The sequence below is a fragment of the Moschus berezovskii genome, chromosome 18 (assembly GCF_049115385.1).
Source record: "Moschus berezovskii isolate FMDL1 chromosome 18, NW_MosBer_1.0, whole genome shotgun sequence".
Lineage (NCBI taxonomy): Eukaryota > Metazoa > Chordata > Mammalia > Artiodactyla > Moschidae > Moschus > Moschus berezovskii.
The window spans coordinates 13523710-13538791 of record NC_142477.1 but is presented as its reverse complement, the minus strand read 5'-3'; the positions used below and the strand labels follow the sequence as shown (position 1 = coordinate 13538791).

The 15082-nt window shown below is 42.9% G+C and overlaps 1 protein-coding gene and 1 pseudogene across 1 annotated transcript in view; one reads left to right on the top strand and one right to left on the bottom strand.

Moving 5' to 3' along the window:
- The window catches only part of SEMA5A (semaphorin 5A), a 569574-nt gene that overhangs the window by 79515 nt on the left and 474977 nt on the right, over positions 1-15082 (top strand). The gene's annotated exons all lie outside the window — the stretch shown is intronic.
- On the bottom strand, positions 8432-9316 carry LOC129553373 (AP-1 complex-associated regulatory protein pseudogene; annotated as a pseudogene).

Genomic DNA, 15082 nt, shown 5'->3' with positions numbered 1-15082 from the left:
GTCACAGCAGGAAGAAAATGAACAGCCCTTTGAGGTTTGGATTTAATTTTATCTTTGCTCTTCATGAATTTTTAAATTTCTCAGAATTTCATAAATGCAAGTGGAGAGAAGGAAGCTCCATTCAGTGTCCTAGAATACATGATCAGTAAAGCCCAGTTCTGTCAATGTTGAAGGCCCTGATAGAGCAAGTCCCCACCCGTGGGAAACAGGTTTCAGGGTCCCTACCCGGTTTCCAGTTCCCCTTCTGTTCTTACTTCCTTTGCTGGTGGTGGGCTGGGCTGGTCCATCCTGTCACCCACTGAGAACCAACTGTGTGCGTCTCTTCCCATCCCCATGTCCAGTGACCTCCTGTGGGTAGGTTGAAGTGGGAAGTGGGCCCCAGAGGGAGCATTTACACCAGGGAAGTTGACAAATGCTAATGATCCGGGGTCCCCGGGAAATCAGGAAACACAGACCAGCATGCCTCTGGGTGCCCCGTGTTCCTTTCAGTGGCCAGTGTGTGTATCACTTGTTACTGGGCACACACAAGAGGCTGTTTCCCCTCCTACCTCCCTCCCACCCAGAATGCTGACCTCTAAGGATACCCACTCTAGACAGTGGGTATCTTACGGATATCTTGATTTTTCTCTCTTCTTCAATCAAAATTTATTTGCCCCGAGTTCCATTCTTATGGGCTTCCTTGGTGGCTCAGACAGTAAAGAATATGCCTGCAATGCAGGAGACTCAGATTTGATTCTTCGGTCGGGAAGATTCCCGGAGAAGGGAATGGCTACCCACTCTGGTATTATTGCCTGGAGAATTCCTTGCCTGGAGAATCCCTGGACAGAGGATCCTGGTGGGCTACTGCTCTGTATTAGGAGGCCTCTGATTCCCTTAATACAAGGCCCTACCACTGCATGGAATTAATAGAATATTGCTTCTAGGTGCCACTTTGAAAAACATAACAGAGACCTTCTGGGTCTTCTGGAGTCAGACAAACCCATCACCTGAATGGAGGCAATGGGAGGTCTCTTCAGCTCTGAGATACACAGCAGTGTCATTCAAATCTACCTGTGTGTACCCCTGACCTTGGACAACACAACCAAAAGCACATTAAAGGACAGAAGAAAAGTATGTTTGCGTGAAAGTGAAAGTGTTCATCACTCAGTCATGCCCGACTCTTTGCAACCCCATGGACTGTAGCCCACCAGGCTTCTCTGTCCATGGGATTTTCCAGGCAAGAGTACTGGAGTGGGTTGCCATTTCCTTCTCCAGGGGATCGTCCCGATGCAGGGATTGAACCTGGGTCTCCTGCATTGCAGGCAGACTCTTTACCATCTGAGCCACTGGAAAGCCCCATGTTTGTGTAGACCAAGATAATTTGGGGGTCAGTGCAATTTCATGAGAAGCTGAGATCCATGTTTTGTTTATCAAGTCATCAGTTCAGTTTCAGGGAAACAGAAATGTTTGGAGATATGGTTTCCATTTTGTGCTTTTGTGAGGGCCATTCGACTGACCCCGTATGTCCATGAAGGCTAAAATAGATGTCTCTATGTATTTTAAATCTTTCTCTAGAGGGTTTGTAGGGCCATACTGTTTGTTCAGTCAGTCAGTTCAGTCGCTCAGTCGTGTCTCCCCCATGTGAGGGAGGAGACACATGCCTCCCCCAGTGAGGCTCCCAGGTTCAACCCCATTTCTACTGCAGTTGGATACAAAACAGAAACAGACTCACAGACTTAGAAAACAGACTTATGGTTACCAGAGGGGAAAGCTGGTTGTGTCCTTGTTCAGTTGCTCGGTTGTGTCTGACTCTTTGAGACCCGCCAGGCTTCCCTGTCCTTCACCAGCTCCTGGAGCTTGTCCAGACTCATGTCCATCAAGTTGGTGATGCCATCCAGCCATCTCATCCTCTGTTGTCCCCTTCTTCTCCTGCCTTCAATCTTTCCCAGCATCAGGTCTTTTCCAGTGAGTCAGTTCTTCTCCTCAGGTGGCCAAAGTTTTGAAGTTTCAGCTTCAGCATCAGTCCCTCCAATGAATATTCAGAACTGATTTCTTTTAGGATGGACTGGTTGGATCTCCTTGCTGTCCAGGGGACTTTCAAGAGTCTTCTCCAACACCACAGTTCAAAAGCATCAGTTCTTTGGTGCTCAGCTTTCTTTATGGTCCCACTCTCAAGGCAAGAATACTGACGTGGTTTGCCATTCCCTTCTCCAGTGAACCACGTTTTGTCAGAACTCTCCACCATGACCCGTTCATCTTGGGTGGCCCTACACAGCACGGCTCATAGTTTCACTGCGTTAGACAGGGCTGTGGTCCATGTGATCAGTTTGCTTAGTTTTCTGTGATTGCATTTGTTTAGAGAGGAGGGCATCTCCTTATTGGAATCTTGTCAGTGGCCTTCCAGGGAACAACTCGTCTGTCTTGGCATCTAACTTTCCTTGTGCCTCTGAGCTTACAGGCACCTCTCCTTATAATTAAATCTGGCCTTTGAACAAGTGAGTGGGACCAAAAAAAAGTGGGGTAGGGAAAGGACAGTGAAAGGGAAAAGAAACTGAAGTATAGAGTATAAAGAGAGACAAAGCAACTTTAAAAAAAAAAAAAAGGAAGATGAAATTTTCTTAACAGTTTAAGCAGAAATCTCTCTAATTTCCAATGGTTTGTCCCAGTCAATAGAACTATGTCAGTTTAGATAATGTTTTTAGTGGTGGCATTTTTTTCCCCCCAATTTGGCCATCACAGCCTATGGAGCTCAGAGATGACTCCTGATTGACAGGACACGTTGTGACCTGGACCAAAATAACCCCTTCCCCCACAAAAAGAAGTCTACATCCTATGGTTCCCATTCCCTGCATTGAGCACATGGAGTAAACAGAATGGTCCTGCATCTGTGGCACCAGACATGTCTTTATACCACGTTTTCCAGTCTCTGAGTGGTTAAGATGGGATCACTCATCACGAATGGTCATCAGCTGTGCCTGTCCACGTGTCAGCGCATCTACATTTTACTTGGTGGGGCTCCTCCCTGTCTTGCCCTGGGCTGAGGATGAAAAGTGAGACGGGGCTGGGGCGGGAAGGCTTCGGCCCAGGCTTCTGATTTACACACCTCTCCCATGCCTCTCTGTTCTCTGCGGGGAGGCGAAGTTATGAGTCTGTGGCTCTCCTGCGCTGGTTTTTTTCCTCCTCCGCAGGCTGGAGGACCACTTACGCCTCACATCTTCCAGCTTGAAAGGCAATGAGCGCAGATTTGCGACGTACAATTTTCCTGATTAATTGAAGAATACACAGGGCTTATTCCCACTCACAAGAGCAGGGTTGCCACCAAAAACGAATCTAATTGGCTAAATAAATAACCTCGAGGTTTTATAGCCTGCAGCCTTTTGCTTTATTGAATTATTAATGCTGTGTCCCCCTCCAAATCAGCAGTAGCTAATGACTGATTTGCCTGAGGCAGTTAATATTCTCCAATCAGTTGTAAATAGCCCTGATGACTAATTTCGCTAATGTTGAGCTTATCTTATTGGCTTGGCTCTCAAAACGGCTCTGGATTCAGGAACACAGGAAAAATTAAGCAAGTTGTAACATTGCATTTAAAAAAAGTAAAACCACATTTGGTTGTTTTCCTTCTGTTTAAAGCAGCGGTTCTTAACTGGGGGGCTCATTTTGACTCCCAAGGGACATTTGAATGGCCACGTCTGGAGATGGTTGGGGTTGTCACAACTTGGGGTATGTGCACCAGGAGTGTCCAGGTGGAAGCCAGGGATGCTGAGAAAGGCACAAGACAGCTCCTCACGATGCAGAATTATCCAGATCCAGGTGCTTCAGTGCTGTGGCTGAGATTCGTTGGTCTAACCAGATTCTTATGGTATTTTGGTAGCAGCAGTTATATATACTCAGGAACCAGGCTTGGGGAGGGTAACGATGTGAGTGGGCATAACCATTGTTCCTACGTGGTCTGTCAGAGTTCCATCCCTGGAGGTGGGTTAGTGGGAGATTGGGCCATGCCTGGCATGACTTTTCACCTAGAGACAGATAGACTGTAGTCAAGATTCGTGATGGGGGTGGCGAGCAGATAGTTCTCTTGTTCTGTATTCCTGTGTGAAGTGAGAAATAATGCCCCAGGAGGGATTTTACAGCTTAACAAGAAAATCCTGTCTCATACAGCCAACAGTGGCCACTTTGTTTTCTTACTTTATTCGGTTAAAGGTCAGACACTGTACAAGGTATTTCTACATGGTTGATGTCGTAGATGAGGATGCTGAGGCCCAGGAATGGTGAGCTGTGTGCCCGGCTCGCGGCTGACAAGTGGCAGGTCCATGCCCATCCCGCGTCTCTGCTGTGTCTTCTCTTCCAATCCCTTGAGGGGAAGAAATGCTGTTATTTTTCAAATGACAGCAGGCGTTTTCGTCTTAGTCAAAGTTATGGTAAGGAATGACGGGGGATATATCAGCTGAAATGACATGCATGCAGTTAAAAATGAACCAGGCGTGTTGTCTGGAGGCTTGGGTAAGTTAAGGATGAGTTGAGCCAACTCAGCTCAAGGGGCAGAGCGTAGGTGGTTTGGAGGATTGCAGTCCTGACTCACACAGCCTCCTGCCCACGGGGCTGTTAGTCTTCCAACATCTCCCTCCAGCGCCTAGTCTCTCGCTTGGTGAGGAGGCGTTGGATCATCTTTATTAGATAGAAAAAAATGTAAGAGGCAGCGAATAGTATGAAAAGCTGACTAGCCTCAGTCATCATCAAGGGCATTTAAACCATCAACTGATTTTCAACTCTCAAATTGACAAACATTTTTTTAAACAATAGAATTCCCAGGGTGTGCAAGGGCTGATGTGAACGTGACAGCCACCAGGCAGTTTAGAATGTATCTATCAATGTTAATGGACCAGGCACTAACACATGTAGGAATTTATCCTGTGTTTATGCTCAACTAATTGTGCAATGGTGGAGGATATTTACTGATTTCTTGTTTTAATGGGAGGAAAACCCAAGTGTCCACAAGAAGGGACATTTATAAGTGGTTTATAAAGTATGGATTCATACCTAGCCTTTAAGAAGATTGGGGCATATCTGTTTTTGCAAACATAGTAATGTATCTATGATACATTGAGTGAAAGGCATAAGTTATAAAATCACATGTGTAAATCTTTGTGTGTACACATTTTGGGTCATAAATACATGGCAAATGAAAGAATATACACCAATCTGTTCTCAGTGGCTACCTCTGTAGGATGAATTGGATTGAGTTGGGGGGGAGGCTTTTTCTACTTTATATAAGTTTATACTTTTACAAATGACTACTGCTAGCGGGGTCAAAAACCCACCTGCCAATTCAGGAGACATAAGAGATGAGGGTTTGATCGCTGGCTTGGGAAGATCCCCTGAAGGAGGGCAGGGCAACCCACTCCAGTATTCTTACCTAGGAAATCCCATGGACAGAGGAGCCCATGGGCTACAGTCCGTAGGGTCTCAAAGAGTTGGCTGTGACTGAAGTGACTTAGCATGCACCAGATATTAGTGTAAAATAGAAAAGTTTTTAAACCAAAACGCACTTATTGAGCACTGCCAGGTACTCTGCTTAACACTGATGGCCACATGTGAATGAGAAATTTTTTTTCCTGCTATCGAGTAACTTCCAGTCAAACTTTACAAAATACTTATTGGCCAAATTAAGCCCATTTCTATTTTTGGGGCCCTTAGTTATTTTGCTGCTCAGGGCAGGTTAAAATAGAAATAGTGTCATTTGGTACTGTGCAAGCGAGTGATATTTTGCATATTTCTGAAATGGTTTTTTGAATCATTATGACATAGAAATTAAATGTTATTTTAAAAGCTGCATTTTCATCAAAATGTATTCTATGTGTGTCTCAATCAGAAATGCTCACATTGGAAAACTGGTTATGTGGTGGGCAGTGGGAATGGGATTGATGAGCAGGATGCATGTATGTCTTTCTTTTTAAAGTCTGCTGTTGTTGCTGTTTAGTTGCTAAGTCCTCTCTGATGCTTTTTGACCCTGTGGAATAGAGTATGCTAGGCTCCCCTGTCCTTCATTACCTCCCGGAATTTCCTCAAGTTTATGTCCACTGAGTTGGTGATGCCATCCAACCATCTCATCCTCTGTCACCCACTTCTCCTCCTGCCTTCAGTCTTTCCCAGCATCAGGGTCTTTCCCATTGAGTCAGATCTTCCCATCAGGTGGCCAAACTACTGGAGCTTCAGCTTCAGCACCAGTCCTTCCAATGAATATTTAGGGTTGGTTTCTTTTAGGATTGACTGATTGGATCCCCTTGCAGTCCAAGGGACTCTGGAGTCTTCTCTAGCGCCACAATTCAAAGGCATCAATTCTTTGGCGCTCAGCTTTCTGTATGGTCCAGCTCTCACATCCATACCTGACTACTAGAAAAACCATAGCTTTGACTATATAGACCTTTGTTAGCAAAGTGATGTTTTTGCTTTTTAATACGCTGTCTATGTTTGTCATTAACTTCCTTGGTAGCTCAGTGGAAAAGAATCTGCTTGCAGTGTAGGGACACAGGTTTGAACCCTGGATTAGGAAGATCCCCTGGAGAAGGGAATGGCAACCCATTCCATTATTCTTCCCTGGGAAATCTCGTAGATAGAGGAGCCTGGCAAGCTACAGTCCATGGGGTTGCGAAAGAGTTGGACTAAGCAACAAATATTTTTAATAGCTTTTCTTCCAAGGAGCAAATGTTTTTTAATTTCATGACTGCAGTCACCATCCACAGTGATTTAGGAGCCCAAGAAAATAAAATCTGTCACTGCTTCCACTTTTTCTCAGTCTACCTGCCATGAAGTGATGGGACCAGATGCCATGATCTTAGTTTCTTTTATTTTTTTTTAAATGTAAAAATGTGTTTATTCACAATCTTTGAGAAGTCACCATTCCTTCAAAAAATTCTTTATGAACAAAATGCCAAGAAAAATTACAATAGTAGCTTATGCCAAACCAAAAATATACATCTTATGTATACAAACTTTAAAAAGCATAACACAGGCAATGTGAATGTAGATTATCTTTAAAATATTTCCAATGACATAGCTACAACTTAAATCATGTTAAGAGACATAAATAACAGCATTACCTAATATATTTACATATTTAAAGTGTCATATTAATCTGAGATTAAAAAAGAGGCAAAATTATAGATGTCATGGCCCAGCTGTTCAAATATTGAAAGGGCCACATGATTTTTTTTTTTAAAGTACGGCAACAACTTTAAGTTACTATTTATATCTTCTGGACCTTCCTATATTTTTGAAAACATGCACTGTCATTGCAAGAAAAAAAAAAAACTAAGGAAAAATTGAAAAAAGTTTGCTTACTAAAATCATACTCAATCCTCAGCAAAATCAAGACAAGCAATAGGGAGTGTCCCATATCCTTGGTCTTTTAAATTGATACATAAACTTTAGAACAAACAAAGTTAATTGTATATCATAAAATTCAGTTATATATTGATTTACTTAGTTCCATCCTATTAAAAGTAACTTGTATTACAAGGCAAAGGAAAGTTTAATGAAATCAATGAGATTCTTTCGTATCAGAAAGGATTTTATTTACTTTGAAATACCCGTATTACCTTTTTTAGGTTTTCCTTTCTTAATAAACCATGCACAGAGAATATGTTGCATGTAAAATCTTTCAAGACCATTCACTGGAAATATAGAATTTTGTAAAATGACAGCTAGAAATTTAATATATCAATTGACTAAATTCAACATTCATTTATAGTGGCACAAAAAAGAAGTGGAAAACCTAAGTATATATATTTTCTTAAATATCTTTTGATACTAACTTCAAGTGTCCAAATTCTGAAAGATTATTTTAATGCATCATATCCTTTGTTCAGAATGAATGAACACTGATATACTGGGATATGCAGTAAGTGTAGGAAGAAACTGATATTTCAGGCTTTCTTTAGGGTCATCTACTCTAATTGTGCTTACTATTAGATGACATAATTTAAATAAGTCATAGGAATAAATAATGCTGGAAAAGGGAACACTATTCTGTCTGAATCTGGCAGTCCCTCTTCATGCTCCCTTCATGTCTGCTGAGAATTAACACAAAATGCCTTAATATTTTCACAGTTAGCTACTGGAATAGGATTAAGAAAGCATTTGAAGTAAAATCAACAGAACTATTTTAAAAAGTGAAACGCAACAAATAGTAAACAGGATTGCTAAAGAATTAAATTTAATTCGTAACATGACAGAACCATTCAATTGTTTTTGAAAAGCAGAAGGCAGATGATGAAACTGCACTTAATTCTGAAGCAGTTCAAATACAGCCTATCATTCCTATTCCTTTCTAATAAGCATTTACAAAACAATTTCTTACCTCCCCTCACAAGAAGGCTCAGCACAAACCATTTATACATTCTAGTTGGTTTGTGACATTTGGTCATAACTGATAAACAAGATCGTTTTTTTCCTATCGTTTTTGTTGATCTGAATCATACTGCTTTAGACCAGAATCGGACAGTTCTAATACAGGATTTACAAATCCACAATACTCGGAATTGCCATTATCATCCATTTCGGCACTAACAAAATCATTCTCCCACTCCAGCCCACTGGAATCATCAGAGGCTGATGTGGGATTACTTCCGGTCTTCTTGCAGCTATACCTAAGTGCTGCCCCGAGAATGTCTTCCTCTGTTTTGGAACGTTCTCTCATTGGGAGCATTCGAGTCATTCCTTCTTCATCTTCCCATTCTAGATCTAAAGATGTGCTGTCATCATTTCCACTAGTTGATTTAGTTTTGGTCATTAAATCACAACTGCTTTCTGTATTTGGTGTCAAAACGGTAGCATCTGATGAGAGTCTACTCCTTCGAAAAACTTCATACTGTGACTTTATATTTCTCAAACAAGATTCAAAGTCATCTTCTGGTCCTGGACTTTGATATTCTCCATTGCTGGAAGCACGGCATCGCTGCACAACTCTCTGCCTTTCTTGCTCCAAGAGCTTTCGCTGCTTTGCTGCCCTGGCTGCCTCACACTGTGCAGGGTGTACAGCTTCTTCTGGTCTTAACTTCTCTTCTTGTAAGGCTGACTATTTTTGGATTTTCATATCAAGATCTTTCTGTTTTTAACAATAGAATCATAATGCCTCTCTCTCAGGTCAACAGTTTCTTCCTCAGTAAGAGGCCTATGACTGCTTCCTGGGCTTTCTCCTTCATCACTTTCTACCAGATTCTCAAACTCTATAGTGAAGTGCTCACCTCTTGAGCATGTTCTAAAATACCTGGATCCTCCGCCGCCCCCTGCACGGTGCAGCCGCCCAGCTCCCTTGCGCCCAGCAGCAGTTCCCCATCGCGTGCAGTCCAGGCGTCGCCGCTCGTCCTCCTCCCACTCAAAGCCCAGAGCCCGGCCCGGCCGCCGCAATGGGGGCTCAGGGGCCGAGGGCGGGCCGGCCAGAGCGCGGCGGCCTGAGAGGCGGGGGCGACGGGAGGAACAGAGACGGCGATTCCTCTCGAGGCCTCCGAGTCGCCGCCACGACCGAGGAGGGCCGGGCGGCGTCTGGACGCCCTCGCGGTCCGCATGGCCCCGCAGTCGCCTCAGCCCCCAGCCCAGTTCAAGTGACCGCCTCCCGCCGCCGGAGGAGGGCAGTCCCCGCCCGATCTGAGTTTCTTGAGTGCTGAATTTTGAAGTCTAATGTTGGTTAAAATATAGTTGAGGAAACAGAACACAGAAGGAAACAAAGAGTTGAATACATCATAAATATTCAGATAAGGGGTATGGAGGAAATGGACACACTGGATTTTGACAGGGCTGTTCACAAGAGCCTCTCCATGGAGAGGACATTTGAAAGTAGACAAGAAGAATGAGAAAGAAATCATCTGCACAAGCAGTGGGGAGCTTTCCATGTGTGAAGTCGTGGAGATACAAAAAGATCTCTAATGGACCATCAGTTCCACTCCTGGGCATATATCTGAACAAATGAAAATGAATTCAAAAGCATGCATGCACCCAGTGTTCATAACAGCATTATTTGCAATTGCCAAAGGTGTGGGAGCAACCTAAGTGTCCATCACCAGATAGATGGGTAAAGATGTGCTGTGTATACAATGGAATACTACTCAGCCGTAAAAAAGAGTGAAATTTTGCCATCAGCAGCAACATGGGTGGACTTTGAAGGCATTAGGCTAAGTGAATTAGGTCAGAAGAAGACAAATTGCTGTTATGATATTCTATCATATGTCATATAAATGATATCACTTATAATTGAAATCTAAAAGCTACAATAAACTATTGAAAAAAACAAAAAGGAAGCAGATTCATGGGTACAAAGAAAAAACTAGTGGTTACCAGTGGGAAGAAGGAAAGGGGGTCAGTATGGGGATGGAGGGGAAGGGTTATAATGAGATTATATGAAATCAAGTGGTGAATTTGAAAATTATAAAGCACTGTAGAATTTAAAGAATCTCTCATTCAATTAAAGCGAAAGCATCCAGTGGCCCATGAGAGTTGATGAAGGTGAACTGGTGTGGCCACCGTGAAGGAAGGACAGGCAGACAGAGGCCAGATGGTGGGTGACAGGTGACCCTAACACGGCATGACCTCTGTGCAGAGTGGAGTGGACCTGTGTACCCTGTGATGGAAATGATTCTGAGATGACAGGCACAATCCATTTACCTTTGAGGTAGAAGATTAATTCCATGGCACCTTGCACATGGGTGGGTATTCCTCTCCTAATTACTCGATGAATGCCTGAACCTCTAAAACCTGTAGAGACTCTTCCAGATGAAATTTCAGGATGTCCTTGAAACAAAGTGATGGTGCTTCTCAGACGTGCCTGTTTATTCCTTGGTCTTTTTCAAGCCAGACTCCTGTTTCCTGCTGGGAAGCTCTGTCCTCGCCTTTGACTTACGTCTGTCACAGCTCGTGTCCCCTTGTGTCTGGCTTCTCCCCTAGAACCCCACTAACTGGCAGATGCTTTGGTTTAAGCCTGCCCTCGGGCTCAGCTTTCCTCTGGACACCACGTTCAAACGGGTGTGTGACGAGAGACTCTGACTCAGTAGAAAGTCATTTCTGCTCATGGAGAAATCTGTCAGATCAGATCCAGCTCTAAGGGACTGAACTCTTCACCTTTTAGAGGGCCTCTTCATTCTCCACATCTGCAGCTTCTAATTTCACCTGCTTTATCACATCGTCAACCATTTTTCTAGTATGTAAACTCTTTGTCCTAGGTTGAGTTCAGTTCAGTTGCTCAGTTGTGTCCGACTCTTTGCGACCCCATGAATCACAGCATGCCAGGCCTCCCTGTCCATCACCAACTCCCGGAGTTCACTCAAACTCATGTCCATTGAGTCAGTGATGCCATCCAGCCATCTCATTCTCTGCCGTCCCCTTCTCCTCCCTCCCCCAATCCTTCCCAGCATCAGAGTCTTTTCCAGTGGGTCAACTCGTTGCATGAGGTGGTCAAAGCATTGGAGTTTCAGGTTTAGCATCAGTCCTTCCAATGAACACCCAGGACTGATCTCCTTTAGAATGGACTGGTTGGATCTCCTTGCAGTCCAAGGGACTCTCAAGAGTCTTCTCTAGAACCGCAGTTCAAAAGCATCAATTCTTAGGCGATCAGCTTTCTTCACAGTCCAAGTCTCACATCCATACATGACCACTGGAAAAACCATAGCCTTGACTAGATGGACCTTTGTTGGCAAAGTAATGTCTCTGCTTTTTAATATACTATCTAGGTTGGTCAGAACTTTCCTTCCGAGGAGTAGATAGATAGAAAGTTGTAGGTATAGATTATTGTTTGGAGGCAGATGACTATAGTATATGTCTTGCATGCTCCGTAACAAGCAGTCGCACCAGCATCTTTGGGCTCCTTGGTGTCACTGATGGTGTCACTCTGGTGACCCTGCCTCTTGATTCCTGATGCCCAGCCCTGCTATTCCAGCTTCCAACATCTAGACTCCTGCCCTGCTGATCTGAGCCCAGCCCAGGAGAGCACCTGGGGTCTCCCGTCCTTGGCTGTGGCTTCCCCAGGACCCGTGCGCAGACTCTCACGGGCTTCGTCTGCACCAGCTGGCCACTTGCCGGGATCCGGTGCTGACCCTGCCCTGGCCGTCCCACCCCGTCCCCTGACTTGTTTTGTTCTCGCTTCCTTTCATCCTTGTTCCCGCCTACCTTCCCCTCTTTCCTCTTGTCCCTTTTTCCCCCTTTCTTCTCTCCTCTCTCCCCTTCATATACTGTACCTAGTTTTGGCCAGAATTTCAAGGTCAGATCCCCTGGCCTTCCTTGGCTGTTTTCTTTGGATGGGTTCACTTGGTCTTGGCTCCTGAGTCCCCTTGTGTCCGATCTGATCCCCTGGAGAGTCAGAACACAGCACAGCACCTGTGCTGGTCTTTGCTGGGCTTACTGGTCAGTTAGTGGTCGTCGTTTTTACCACTCATTTCCATATTCTGTCACTAGGTTGTACTAAATAACACTGTCTTATTCACTATAAACTGCTGCTTGCAAATAGTTTAAGTTCTTTTTTTCATAGTTATTTTAAATCATTCACTTGACTAGGTGATCTGGTAGGTCCTTCCCTGCGGATGTTTATCATTGTTGTTAACCATGGCAACAGAGAGGAAGAAAACCAGGAAAGAAAATGTAAATTAAAATATGGATCAAAGAAATGGCCAGCAGCAAAGAAACAGTTAAATAATGTTGCATAAATAATATGAATATTGTGCTGCTGCTGCTGCACTTAAAAGGTTTCACTTTATTTTCCTGGAAATATATTTTATGCATATCTTTTCAGTAACTATATATAAATGCATGTGTTACATATATTATTATATATGTAATACATGCAATAATATAATATTTGTTGTTGTTCAGATTCTTAGCTAAGTTGTGTCTGACTCTTTGCAACCCCATGGACTGCAGCACACCAGACTTCCCTGTCCTTCACTGTCTCCCTGAATTTGCTCAAACTCATGTCCATTGAGTCAGTGATAATAATATATATATAATATACTATTATGTTATATATTATTATATTATATACTATATTATAATACAGTATATTATGTATATTATTAGGTATGTATTATATATCATACATATATATGATATATAATACATATATTTCTAAGAAAAAATACTGTAAAGAAATACAGCAAAATGATAATAGTGATTATTGCTTGGTGGTCAGTTTAAGAAGGATTTTTTCTTTTTTATAATTTTTATAAATGTTCTGCAATGAATATATGCAGATCACACAGTGAATAAAAGGCCTATGAAAACATTAAGAATGTATCTGGAAGTGAACAGAAATTATTATTATACAGTTTTTTTCCTCTGCTTTCCCCCATCACCTCCCAACCCTCCTATCCCCTTTAGGATCTGTCATTTTAGACTGTTCCTTTGGCAGTTGCCCCAGACCGAGCTAAGGATTATCTCTGTGCCTATAGAAAATACAGGAAAATGTACAATACAGCCTCAAGAGGGCTGATTATGTTCTTTGAACACAGAGCAGGAACTTTCCATTTCATATCTTATTCGGGAAGCACAGAGTTGATTCCCACAGTCACGTAATGCTATTAGGAGGTGCCATAAAAGACCAAAAATCAAAACAAAAAACTCTTGTAGAGCACTGTATGATGTCTTTTCTATGCTCAAAAATATCAAGAGCAGATAGAAGAAAAACAAAGGCAAAAACAAATCCAAACACTGCCAAGCTTTTAGAGAGAAAGCAGAAGGGAAATTTCCCCAAAGACAGATGCTTTTAGAAAACATGACTGGCTCTTTGTGTTTTTGAGAGACCAAAGCAAGAGTTTGTATAGCTTTTTTAAAAAAGTTAAAAATTGTAGAGTCCCATTCCTAATAATTAAAGATCAGATCTTATACTGTAAAAAGTATTTTATAGCATTTTAGTAAGAGCAATAAGTTGTGACTTTTTCTGCTTTTCTGTATTTTTTCCTTCAAGCAAAACTGGAAATAAAAATGTACCACAGAGCATTTAATTTTGAGTAAATGAGTCTCCTTGTAACTGTATCGTTCAGTGAGGTTGTTAATGAATCTGGTTAAAATGAATACACACAGACTTACTGGCTGATGAAACTGTTAGTAGCAATGGTTATTCAACATATTACATGTGACTTGTAAAACTGAGTGATTTGGATACTTTACCAAATCTCTTTTGCTTCTTCTAGTTGAACCCCAAACTGGTTGCTTTGACAGCAATCTTTTTGAGTTTTCTGAAGTCATAGTTAGTTTAGTTAGTTCTAAATCTGGAACTGAAACTTTTCCTATATTGCCTGGTGGTTATGGATTGGAGGGCAGAGATCACACCATTCTCTCCCTGATACAGAAACCTCTGGAAAGTGGGCTGTGCATACCTAGTTCCAGCAACTCTGCTATCTATCACTGTGCAGCGTCACCTGAATAGATCTGTCTCTAGGCTCTCGGCTGGGCAGTGCTGCCTGGAGACCACGGGCCTGCAGGAACCTAAGGAAACAGCCCCACTGGCTTTAGACCCCATCACCCATTCATTGTCAAGGGACTTACATCACCCTGTGTGTCGACATACAGCTGTGATCGCTGGAGGTGAGAGAATTGGGTTCTCCTGACTTCCAGGGGGTTGTACAGAATCCATTCCCACTGAGTCCTGGGCAAAGTTCTCACCTCCAGCTTTTCATTGCTCTGAAACAGGCTTTGACCTCAGCCACCTACTCTAATTGAGAAAGTCCTCAATCAGAATTACTATTATTAATGTTTTGATCAAAAGCTGGGATCATTTTTTCCAACTATTCTGAGCGAGTCTGACAAGTTACTCAGAATAGTATCAGCATCCATTTGATGGGTCAAGTTACAGTAACAAAGTATTCCTGAATCTCCATTAGCTAACGTCTGCTTCGTGTTCTGTGTGCATCTGGGGTTGGCAGAGAGTCTGCTCCCCCAGTCCTCACTCCGGGGTAGGGGGCTGGCTGACTTCCAGGGCTGCTGTAACCTGGATTGTAGGTGATCACTGTGATGCAGGAAGGAATATTCATTGGAAGGACTGATGCTGAATATCCAGTACTTTGGCCACCTGAAGTGAAGAGCTGACTCAATGGAAAAGACCGCGATACTAGGAAACATTGAG